General features: G+C 35.6%; 1 protein-coding gene across 7 annotated transcripts in view; it reads right to left on the reverse strand.

The window, feature by feature from the left end:
- EIF4G3 (eukaryotic translation initiation factor 4 gamma 3) overlaps positions 1-12,842 on the reverse strand; it is a 294,628-nt gene that overhangs the window by 158,396 nt on the left and 123,390 nt on the right. The gene's annotated exons all lie outside the window — the stretch shown is intronic.

The raw sequence follows: 12,842 nt of genomic DNA on the forward strand, positions 1-12,842 counted from the left end.
ATCTATTTTTTTCTCACAATATCCAGCAATCCAGAACCAAATGCAGCATTTTTTAGGGGTTATGTTAAACGTCCCGATACATCTAGGTACGATTATTTGATACCATGAGTCAATTATTTCTTTCTGAAATGGACAGCCCACCCACCAAAAAAATCAAACATAGCTGAGAGAACCTGCTACTTCCGTGGTAAGCTTTCCAAAGAGCAAAAGTAGCCATTGAGGAAGACATCCCAGAGCCGAATTAGCAATTCGCTCAGTTAACCTCTATAGTATTGCTATTCTCTTCCACTGCTTACACCTTAATTTTTTCATAGCCCTGTATAAATCTACAATCAGTAAGAACTTCAGATAATAGCCCGGAATAAGTGGTAATGTAATACATACTAACTTACAAGTGTGCTGAAAATAAGAACATAAACTTTTCATTATGAATCCATGTTAAATGCTACAGACTAATATACTAGTGATTTCAGGGAATAAAAACTTTTAACATGTTCAAAATGAAATGCTAGCAAGAGCAATGGACACAGAACCACAGAACTTGGATTCAAATTCTAAAAACTGCCATTTACTACTGTTGTTAGGTTTGGCAAGTAATTTGTTTTTCCTATGAATATAAAAATGAATAGCATACCTACCTCATAAGGTACGGCTAAGATTAAATGAGGTAAAATCAATTATTGTACAATCGCCTTTAGTTACGAGTTCCAATTTTACAAATAAGGAAATAAAGGGTCATAAATTTTCAGTGTCTTACCCAAGGTAACTAAGTAAATAATACGTCTAGAAAGTATTCTAACTTTGCTCTCAAAAGTTAGTTAAAAGTTTATTTAATAAGAGTTTGGCTGGGATTAACAACTTAAAGCACATGTTTGAAAAGATTTATACTTCCAAATAATAAAAAAATTAATTAAAAAAATTAAGTTTCCTATCCTATCAAACAAAAAGAATATTTTGCAAACTTTCAGCACAGCAACCTTATAGCCATATCCATAACTGACATTTCAATTTCTATCTTAGATTGATTTCTTTTTTATTCTACTTCTAGTACATCTTGCCACAAATTGAAAAGCATCGCAGCAAGTATCTTACATCTGTCAACTGGGTGATAATTAGATCAACTACGATCCAAAATTTATTCACAGGTTTCTTAAAAAGAGTGGTGAATAGACCTTATGAACTCTGAATGCATTCAAATTGGAAAAGTATTTCATCAAACTCTATTACAAAATTTGAATATAGTTGTAAAATATAGCATTAATTTCATCCTTAATCATATTTTAAAAATCCTCAACTGTTAAAAAGTCCTATTCTCAGACTCTTTGGTCTTAGGAAATCTTGATACAGTAGTCCCTCTCTACATCGCGGTTCACTTATCACGGCCTCACTGTACCGCGGGATTTTTAAAATATTATATTTAATTATTTATCGCGGATTTTTCGCTATATCGTGGGATTTTGTGGTGCTGTATACATATGTTGTTAAAGTTATGTAGGTTTAAGAGTGTAGAATATGTTTAAGAACATAAGTAGTGTTTATAAAAGTGTGGAAAAGGTTAATAAGGGACTGGGAACGGTTTATAAGTGTGTGGGAAGGGTTTATAAAGCCTTAAAATATATATAAATACTAAAATAAATGTAAGGCTCTTACTTCGTGGATATTCACCTATCGCGGGGGGCGGGGGCTAGAACATTAATACTTGCCGTAAGTGAGGAAATGCTGTACTTTACTTTCAACATTTAGTTGGTGGCACACTGAAGGCTAAGTTTCTGCCTATCAAGATACTAAACACAACACGGAGATGTAAAACTTATAACAACACAGAAAAATGCCATCTCTTCGTATAGTTCAAAAAGTTAGGTGAGAATCTGCCCTCTCATAAAAGATGCCAAAAACGTTCATGATAGCCATCTCTGACTCCATTCAAAATTTTCACTAATATTTTTCAACACTGGAGTCAGATAAGACGACACCCTTACAACTAACCGAGAACGCAGTACGTGAATTAGCATTCTGGCTGAAGTTCTTCCATTTAGTCATAACACCTTTCGGGCCACACATGTAGCTGGTACTCTGGAAATATCGAGACTACATTACTGCTCTCAAAATGATTATTAAAAAACAAAGAACTTACTTTCCATTAGCTTGGAATTACTATTTTAAACAGACAAAATAGAATCAAGCACTTTTTTATTTTCGCATTATTTATTTTTCTAACCTTTTTATTGCACTTTTTCCATTACCCTTTAGTCCCCTTCTACCCCCTTGCCCTCAGCAATCACCACACTGTTGTCCACAAGTCCTGTTTCTTTTTTGCTTTTTGCTCAATCCTTACGCCCCCCTAAACTCTGGCCTCCCTTAGCTGTCATCCTCCTCTCTACGAGTCTGTTCTATTGTCCTTGTTACTTCAATTTGTTCATTAGACTCCACATGAGTGAAATCATATGGTATTTGACTTTCTCTGACTGGCTTATTTCACTTAGCATAACCTTCTCCAGTTCCATCCATACTGTTGCAAAGGGTAAAATGTTCTTCTCTTTTACGGCCGAGTAGTAAGTCGTCCATTGTGTAAATGTCCCAGAGTTGTTTTATCCACTGATCTCCTGATGGACATCTGGGCTGCTTCCTTGTCTTGGCGATTGTAAATAACGCTGCAATGAACATAAGGGTGCTTATCTTCTTTGGAAATAGTGTTTTGGGTATATCCCCAGAAGTGGGATTGCTGGGTCAAAAGGCAAATGCATTTTTAATTTTTTGAGGTTATCTCCATAGTGTTTTCCACAGTGGCTGCACCAAACTACATTCCCACCAACAGTGCAAAAGGGTTCCCCTTTCATTACATCCTTGCCAGCTCTTGTTGTTTGTTGACTTATTGATGATAGCCATTCTGACTGGTGTGAATATCTCATTGTGATTTTAATATGCATTGCTCTGATGTTTAGTCACATTGAGCATTTTTTCATATGTCTGTTGGCCACTAGTATGTCCTCTGGATAAGAAGTGTCTATTCAGGTCCTTTGCCCATGTTTTAATTGGGTTGCTTGTTTTTTGGTGTTGAGTTTTGTTAAGTTCTTTTTAAATTTGGAATATTGACCCCTTATCAGAAGCATCAGCAAATACGTTCTCCCATTCTGTGGGTTGTCTTTTTATTTTGTTGATGATTTTCTTTGCTGTGCAAATACTTTCTAGTTTGACGCTGTCTCATTTATTTTTCTTTTGTTTCCCTTGCCTGGGGAGATATATCCGATAAAATATTGCTATGAACAATGTTTGAGATTTTACTGCCTATGTTTTCTTCTATGATTTTTATGGTTTCAGGTCTAACATTTAACTCTTAAATCCATTTTTAATTTATTTTTGTGTGTGGTGTAAGAAGGTTGTCTAGTTTCATTTTTCTGCACATAACTGTTCAATTTTTCCAACACCATTTATTGAATAAACTATCTTAAGCCCATTTTATGTATTTGCTTCTGTTGAATATTAATTGACTATAAAGGTGTGGGTTTATTTCTGTGTTCTCTATTCTGTTCCATTGATCTCTGTGCCTGTTTTTATGCCAGTACCATGATGTTTTGATTACTATAGTTTGTTATTTGGTGCTGCGATTAGTCCAACTTTGCTCTTCTTTCTCCGGATTGCTGTTGCTATGTGGGGCCTTTTGTGGCCCCATATAAACTTTTGAACTATTTGTTCTAATTCTGTGAAATATGTCATTGGAATCTTGACAGGAATTGCAATGAATCTATAGATTACTTTGGGTAGTGTGGACATTTTTATGATGTTAATTCTTCCTATCCGTGAACACAGTATGTGCATCCACTTACTTATATCTTCTTTAACTTCTTTCTTCAGTATCTTATAATTTGCCGAGTACAGATATTGATTAGGTTTATTCCTAGGTGTTATTTTTTTCTTTTTCTTTTTTTTTGAAGCCAACTGTAAATGGGATTGCTTTCCTAATTTTCCTTTCTGTTAGTTTGTTACTGGCATATAAAAATGCAACTGATTTCTGGGTAATTCCCTGTTCTGCTACTTTGCTGAATTCATTTACCAGTTCTAGTACTTTCTTGGTGGAATATCTGAGGTTCTTTATATACAGTATCATGTCATCTGCAAATAAAGACAGTTTTACTTTTTCCTTTCTAATTTAGATGCCTTTTATTTCTCTTTCTTGTCTGATTGTTGTGGCTAGGACTTCCATTACTATGTTGAATAAGAAAAGTGGACATCCCTGTCTTGTTCCCTTAAGTACTTCCTATAATTTAAATTGTATGTATTTCAATAGCAGCTTTATACTCTGCACATAAGCAGTTTCATCTAAATGCAAAGCACAATATCTGACAACACCACAAATAGAAGTGATTCCTCTTTCACAACATATGCTATTGTGCCCTTAGAAATATAATATTTTATTAAGGGCACCGATAAAGAATTTTGCCAATAGGTCACTCAGTTCTCTCCTGGAGCATTTTCCCATTGTGATTAGTTTTAGAAATCCCTTTGTAATGATATGGCTTGTGCCTTTTGTTTCAAGGAGTGCTCCTGTGAAAGATGCCTCTATGCTTTTCATCTCTTCTCTGCACTTAATGACATAACCAAGTTTACTGCATTAAGTTATCCTAGAATAATGTGCTTACTATAATAGGATGCTTCATTGAAAAACATTGCGAAAACTTGGATGGGAACATTCCCTGAATGTGTGTCATCACATCAAATGCATAGAGAACTATGGATGCAGCAGTGGAGTATCATTTCAGTACTCAGCGTATGTTTTGTTTGCACTTCCCCTTTCTGGGTACCGTCAAAGTTACTACAAAGATTTACTTCTCCAAGGACATATACTTGAATATTTTATATTTACACTGTAATCCAGTTCACAAATTTAAAAGTTATAGACTTACATTCTCATTTTCATTTTTACTTTTATGTTTTGATGAACTCTGAGTCACTGATCTCTTTTTATTAACTGGGAAGATAATAAAACAACAGTAACAAAAAGAACTAGCAAATGGTGTTACCTGACAAACAGATAACAGAATGCCAGTAAAGCCAAGCCAGTCAAGAGAGCCCTTGTAACCTTTACATCCACAATAACTATATTAAAAAAAAAACACTGATTTGGACAATTAAAGATAGAAATCTGAGGGTGATCTTCATTACAAGACAGAACACACCAACAAAGCACTTTGTTTCCAGATGTGATAATTTTGAAAACACTGACTTGTGAAAAAATTTGAGGATTTTCAATTTTCATAATATAATAAAACAAACTTAAACCAACAAAATAATTATAAAAGAAAACATTTATATAGCTCTTACTATGTTTCAGGCACTATTCTAACCACTTCACATACAACTCAGAGATGAAAGGTTATTTCTCTTGTTTTAAGACTCTTTCCTTCACCTTAAATAAATACTGCCATAAAAACCAAGTTTAATATTGAGCACATGTGTGCATATACACACAAATCTGACTGAAATAAATTGCCACATCTTTTCAAAGAGATATTAGGTAATATTTACCAAATTTTAAATAAGCTTATCCCTTTGACTCCACAATTCTGTTTCAATGAATTTACCCTACAAATATACTCATGGGGGTCGGGGCACAGAAAACACTAAATTTCCATTTACAAGGGAGAGGTGAAAGTATGCCATATCCAAGCGATGTAAGAAAATACTGTAATCTTTTTAAAAATGAGGTAAATCTACACACATTGTCATGGAAATAGATCTAGAGCATTAAGTGACAGAAGCAAACTGCAGAACTGCTGAGTACAAATCACCCCAGTTGCGTAGTTTTTAATATACGCATATAGTATACTCATAAACATAAAGCTAAAATGTCTTAGGAAGGTACGTAGCAAATTTAACATTGGCTACTTCAGAGGAATGTGAATTGGGAGAGAATAGGATACAACTTGTAGGTCTTGTTTTATACACTTTTATATTTTGTATTTTTCCTTTTTCTTGGGTCTAAAGAATTGATTATTTCATAATAAAATATAATGAAGACAACCTGTCCTTTAGCTTCCCCTTCAAGTGATATAAACAGGCAAAGCAAACCAGAAAATCTAGTAGGATGCCTGCCTGTATATTGCAAAGTTCTAATATTTTTGGAATACAAATGAAATGTCATACCATAAATCACAATAAAAATTAAATCAAGAATATTTATTGAACTCTAACACAAAGACGACACAATGTGCTATGGCCTATGTGCACAAATGAAGTCAAGAATATGTGGCTGCTGAATTTTTAACTTTCGACAAGTTCACAATTTGAAGCTTCCGGTCAAGATAGTGGCCTAGGTAAACGCAGTTGGTACTGGCATCCTCCCACAACCACATCAAAAATACAATTAAAACTACAAAACGACCACAACTCAGAAGTGCCTGAAATCGAGCTGAACGGAAGTCCTAAAACAGGATAAAAAGAAAAAGCCACAGAGAGACTGAAAGGAGGGGCAGAGACACCCAAGCGTGTAGCTGGAGGGCAGAGGCCATTGTTCCTTTGATGAGCCCTTCCCCTACACCGCCCCCAGGCAAACAGCTCATCTGAGTCGCAATCAGCTGACTATCACTGTTCACCCACCCCATGAGTCCCTGAGGCCTTGACCAACCAACTTTTGGGCCCACAGAAGCTGTTAGCATTGGTTTTTCCATACCAATGGCCTCTCTTGACTCATGTTTCAGACTTTACTAAAATCTCTCAAACAAGCAGCATGTGGCCTCAGCATGCCCTGAACCTCTTACTAAATGGTTCCAGGCCCCACACTAGCAGCAGCCAGCCCTGGTTCACAGCTTGGCCTCACCTGGGCACCTCCAAGCCTAGCACAAGTAGTAGCCATCTGCACATCACTTTGTAGCTCATTCTGGTGGCCCATGGGCAGAACACAGGTGGTGGCTGACCTTGGCCTGCACCTCCTGGGAGGCCCCAGAACCAGTGCACCAGGTGGACAGCTTCAGACCACACTGAAGCACCACCCAACTACCTCCACAAATGACACGCTCAAGGGACAGACTCAGCAGGCACCAGAGCCTGCTGAAGTCCTGCTCCATGGGGTGGGCCCCTGCATAGCTGATCCTCCACAGTAGTTGCAGATAGTCCCTGAAGGCAATCAGCCTGGGTGTAAACCCCTCCCTCTGACATGTCAACAACAATCCAGGCTCAACTCCAGTGCCCAGTTAGTGTGAAGGGGGAGGCTGTGCCACTGGACCCTATAGGATATCTACTGCATTAGACCACTTTACCAAACCCAGCAGATGTAGCAGCTCTACCTAATACACAGAAACAGAGAGGCTGCCAAAATGAGGAGACAAAGAAAAATGGCCCAAATGAAAGAACAGAACAAAACTCCAGAAAAATAACTATACAAAATGGAGATAAGCAATCTACTAGTGCAGAGCTCAAAATACTGGTTATAAAGGTGCTCAATGAACTTAGGGGAGGAACAGATGAACTTAGAACTTCAACAGCATAAAAAAGAACATGGACTATAGAAAAAAAAACAGTCAGAAATGAAAGATACACTAATTGAAATGAAGAATAATTTACAGGGAACAATAGTAAAGTAGATGAAGTGGAGAATCAAAATAGCGATTTGGAATAAAAGCAAAAAACAACCATTCAGAACATCAAAAAGGAAAAAAGAATCCGAAAAAAGAATCCAAAAAATGAGCGTAGTGTAAGGACCCTCTAGGGCAACTTCAAGCATACCAATAATCGCATCACAGGGGTGCCAGAAGGAAAATAGGAAGAGCAAGAAATTAAAAACCTGTGTAAAGTAATGACAGAAAACTTACCTAACATGGTGAAGGAAACAGACATACAAGTCCAGTGAAGTGCAGAGTCCCAAACAAGAGAACCTCAAAAAGACCCACACCAAGATACATCATAATTAAAAGATTAAAGACAAAGAGAAAATCTTCAAAGTAGCAAGAGAAAAGCAGTTAGTTACCTACAAGGGAGTTCCCATAAGACTGCCATCTGATGCCCTGGTCAGTTAGCTCAGTTGGTTAGAGCATTGTCCTGATACCTCAAGGTCACAGATTCGACCCCCAGTCAGAGCACATACAAGAATCAACCAACGAGTGGCACAACAAATCAATGCTTCTCTCTCTCTCTCAAATCAATAAATTAAAAAAAAAATTATTTTAAAAACTGTAAGATGATTTCTCAACAGAAATTTGCAGGCCAGAAGAGATTGGGAAGAAATATTCAAAGTGATGAAAAGCAAGATCTACAACCAAGATTATTCTACCTGGCAAAGCTATCATTTCGAATCAAAAAAACAGATGAAAAAGTTTCCTGGACAAGAAAAATCTAAAGGAGTTCATCATCACCAAACTAGTATTACATGAAATGTTAAAGAGAAGGAAGAAGAAGAAAAGATTAAAAACATGAACAAAAAAATGGCAACCAATAATTATTTATCAACAATTTAATCTAAAAGGCAAAATAAATTAACAAGCAGACCAGAAACAGATTCAAAAATACAGAGAACATTTTGATGGTTGTCAGATGGGAGGTGGGGTTGGGGGGATGGGTGAAAAAGATGAAGGGATTAAGAAGTACAAATTGGTTGTTTCAGAATAGTCACCGGGATGTAAAGTACAGCAGAGGGGACATAGTCAATAATATTCTAATAACTATGTAGGGTGTCAGGTGGGTACAAGATACATCGGGATGATCACTTAAGTTATGTAATGTGTAATCACTGGTGTATACAACTGAAACTAATATAATAATGTATGTCAACTATAACTGAAAATACAAAAATGATTAAATAAAAGACCTAAAATCAACAACCTAATTTTTACATCTTAAGAAACTAGAAAAAAAAAAAACTAAATCCAAAGCTATTAGAAGAAAGGAAATAGTAAAGATTAGAGCAGGTATTTTTTAAAATACAGAACAGAAAAATATGGGGGGGGGAATCAATGAAACAAAGATCAACAAAAGTGACAAGCCTTTAAATAGACTGACTAATAATAAAAAGAGAAGAAGCAACTAAAATCAGAAATGAACAAAAGGGCATTATAATTGATTTTAGAGGAACAAAAAAGATTATAAAGAGAATACTATACAATTGTATGCCAAAAATTTGATTACCCGGATACAGTGGACAAATTCCTAGAAGTACACAATGTGCCAAGACTGAATCATGAAAAAATAGAAAAAAATGAACAGACCTAAAACTAGAAAGGAGGTTTAATTAGTAACCAAAAACCTTGCAAGAAACACAAAGTCAGGACCAGATGGCTTCACTGGGCAATTCTTCCAAACATTTAAAGAAGTAACACCAACCCTCCTCAAATTGTTCCAAAAAATTGAAGAAGGAACACTTTCAAACTCAATAATATAAAGCCAACATTACATTGACGCTAAAGCCAGGAAAAATAAATAAATAAAACGGCAGACCAATATCCCTAATGAACAGATACAAAAATTTTCACCAAATACTACAAATAGAATTGAACAGCACATTAAAAGAATTATACATCACGACCAAGTGGGAAAAGCAAATGTGTGATTCACATACAAAAATCAATGTAATACAGCACACTAACAGAATGATCAAGGAAAAAAACATGATCATTTCAACTGTTATAGAAAAATCATTTGACAAACTTCAACACTTTCATGATAAGAAATTAAAATTAAAAAACTAATAAACCAGAAATAGAAGGAAACTACCTCAATATAATAAAAACAACACATGAAAAACCCATATCTAAAATCATACTCTCAAGGAACAGGTATAAATGACCCATAGACATGGACAACAGGGTGGGGACTGACTGTGGGAGTGGGGATGTGGGGCAGTGGAGAGCAACAGGGGAAAGTTGGGGCAACTGTAATTGATCAACAATAAAAAAAGAAATTTAAAAAAAAAAACATATCCTCAGGTGAGGATTAAAAGAACAAAAGAAAGAAAGAAAGGAAGAAAGGAGGAAAAGTTTTATGATGCTGGATTTGGCAATGATTTTTTGGTTACAACACCAAAAGCACATGCAACAAAAGCAAGCATAAATAAAGTGAACTACATCAAAACTAACTTCTTGGCATCACAGGACACAATACACAATGAAAAATAATTCACGAAATGGAGAAAATATTTGTAAATCATATATCTGATAAGGGAGTGAATACACACAATATATACCTAAATCCTACAATTCAACAACACAAAAAACACCCTAATTGAAAAATGGGAAAAGTTATTGAATAGATATTTATCCAAGAAGGTACAAATACAGACAATAAGCTCTTGAAAGATGATCAACATCACTAATCACTGGGGAAATACAAATCAAAACCACAATGATATACAACCTCATACCCATTACGATGGCTACTAAAAATGACACACACAAAAAAGAACAAGTGTTGGTGAGGGTGTGCAGAAAGTGGCACCCTTGTGCATTGTGGGCAGGAGTGTAAAATGGTGCAGCCACTATGAAAAACAACATGACATTAACCCAAAATATTACAAATAGAATTACCATATAGTCCATGAACTCGGCTTCTGACTATAAACCCAAATGAATCGAAAGCAGGGTCTCGAAGAGCTATTTGTATACCAGCGCTCACAGCAGCTTTATTCACAACCGTCAAAAGGTGGAAGTAACCAAGAGTGTCTAGTGACAGTGAATGGACAAACCAAAAGTTGTATATACAGAGAGTCACTAAAAGTAAGGAAGTTCTGACACATGCGACGACATGAATGGACCTTAAAGATATCATGCTAAGTGAAATAGCCCATCACAAAAAGACAAATAGTGTGTAATTCCATTATAAGGTATCTAGACTAGTCAAACGGAGAGACAGAAAATAGAACAGTTGTTGCCAGATGGTGGGGGAAGGGGAAGATAGGAAGTTATTTACTGGGTACAAAGTTTCAGTTTTACAAGATGAAAAGAGTTTTAGAGACAGATGCTAGTGATGGCTGTACAAAAATGTAGATGTACTGAACTGTACATTTAAAAATGGTTAAGACAGTAAATTTTATGTTATGTGTATTTTGCCACAATTAAAAATACTTAAGTGTCAACATAGCATCTACCACAAAGAGACCATCAAAAAGTTTGTTGTAACATTAACTTCATTAATTAGTTGTCAGACTAACATGTATCTGCACAGATACACTTGCTTATATCTTGTTAAATTTTAAGCACCACTTGATAAAGTAGACCTGTCTAAACACTGACAATCTGATATGCTACTGCAATCCACTTGAGTCTCATAGTTACACAAAACCATTGAAGAGAGACTTTAAAGTCATCATTTAGCAGTCTGCAAAAGCACAACGCCTTTTATGCATTTCAGCGAAGGGGAAAACCTGGTTCTTATCTTTCATTTCCAAGGAAGAGAGTAATACGGAGAATCAGAGCCATGCAGAATAAATATTTTCCTGCTTCACAAAGCAAGCGGTGTTATTAGAAAAAAAACCATTGCCTCCCCTCACCATATCATGAAGATACACTACAAATGACTAGAGGGAACAAATAATTCCTCTACTATAGAGGAAAACACTGCCTTTTGCATGTCAGTCAGGGTTCAGTGGGATATCTGGCACAGCTGCCAACCTGCCAAGAACTGGAAAATCACTTTCTTTTCCCTCAAATCCGAACTTATTGCCTGTGGATTAGCTGAGTTTACATGAAATCATTTTCGTCTTTGTTCTCTGGCACATGCCCAAAGCACCATGGCTGAACCTTAGGTTTTCAGGCCCAATTTTAACACGGAGAAATGTTCAACTTGTTATTTATCTATTGAGATGAGGGCAGAGGTGAGATTACGTACAGCCAGTGCGATTACTGGAATTATTTTCAAATGGTGTTCAAGTCAGGTCCCATTTATATGCACTGAGTTAGAAGGTATGTACTTTTAAGATATCATTCCAGGTATATTAAATTCCTAATGACTACACCAACTAAAAAGATGCCAAAAAAGAAATCCCAGCAAATATTCTAACCGTGTAATATTAAAATTAAAGCTTAATCCTCTCGTATTAGCTTAATTTTTAAAACAGAATAAAACTAATTAATGCAGTACAATAATTATTTAATGCATGTCATTTTTTCACCAACCATGAAAAGGTATGTATTTCCCGATTTATATATAGCATCAAGTACTGTAAGTAATATAATTCTACGAACTACTTAGAATAATCAAATACTGCCATTTCATTAAACATTATTGAAAACAGAATCATGGCATTTATTTCTTCTTAATAAATGCAGTTTTCCTTTCCCATTCAAAATAATCTCAGACAAGTCCATTTGCTGCATATGCTGCACCCTAAAAAGCAAGAACACTCAAATGTCAAAAAGAATAAATCATAGTGACTCAATGCTTCCAAGACAAGTGAGCAGATTATGACTATTACATATACTCAGGCTCCAAGTGCCTTCTCTCTCACAGTCAAACATATAAATAGGTACAAAGGGCCATAATAATCACATTTTAACACACGGAAAGACTCAATTACAGTACACAGTGGCACAAACCTTGAGTACAAGATAAGTAAATCAAGCAAATCTGGGTAAAATTATCACTATCATAATTAAATATATAGCATGAAATTTAGCAAATATACAGCACTAACATTTCCATTTCAAAACAGCATTTGCTATAACCTCACAAAAAGGAAGAAAAGTTCCTGTGTAAACATTTACATAAAATACCTCAATGATGGTCCTGAAGCACCCAAAATGTGTATCTGTCCAGAATACAAACTAAAATTTAATAGCGCAGAATTATTTTCTGTATAATTAGAAAGAAATCTTCTTTACCTAACCTTTTAGTTAAGTACCAAAGTTTTCATCTTTATATTG

This window comes from Furipterus horrens, unplaced genomic scaffold (genome assembly GCF_987537825.1).
Source record: "Furipterus horrens unplaced genomic scaffold, mFurHor1.1.pri manual_scaffold_3, whole genome shotgun sequence".
Lineage (NCBI taxonomy): Eukaryota > Metazoa > Chordata > Mammalia > Chiroptera > Furipteridae > Furipterus > Furipterus horrens.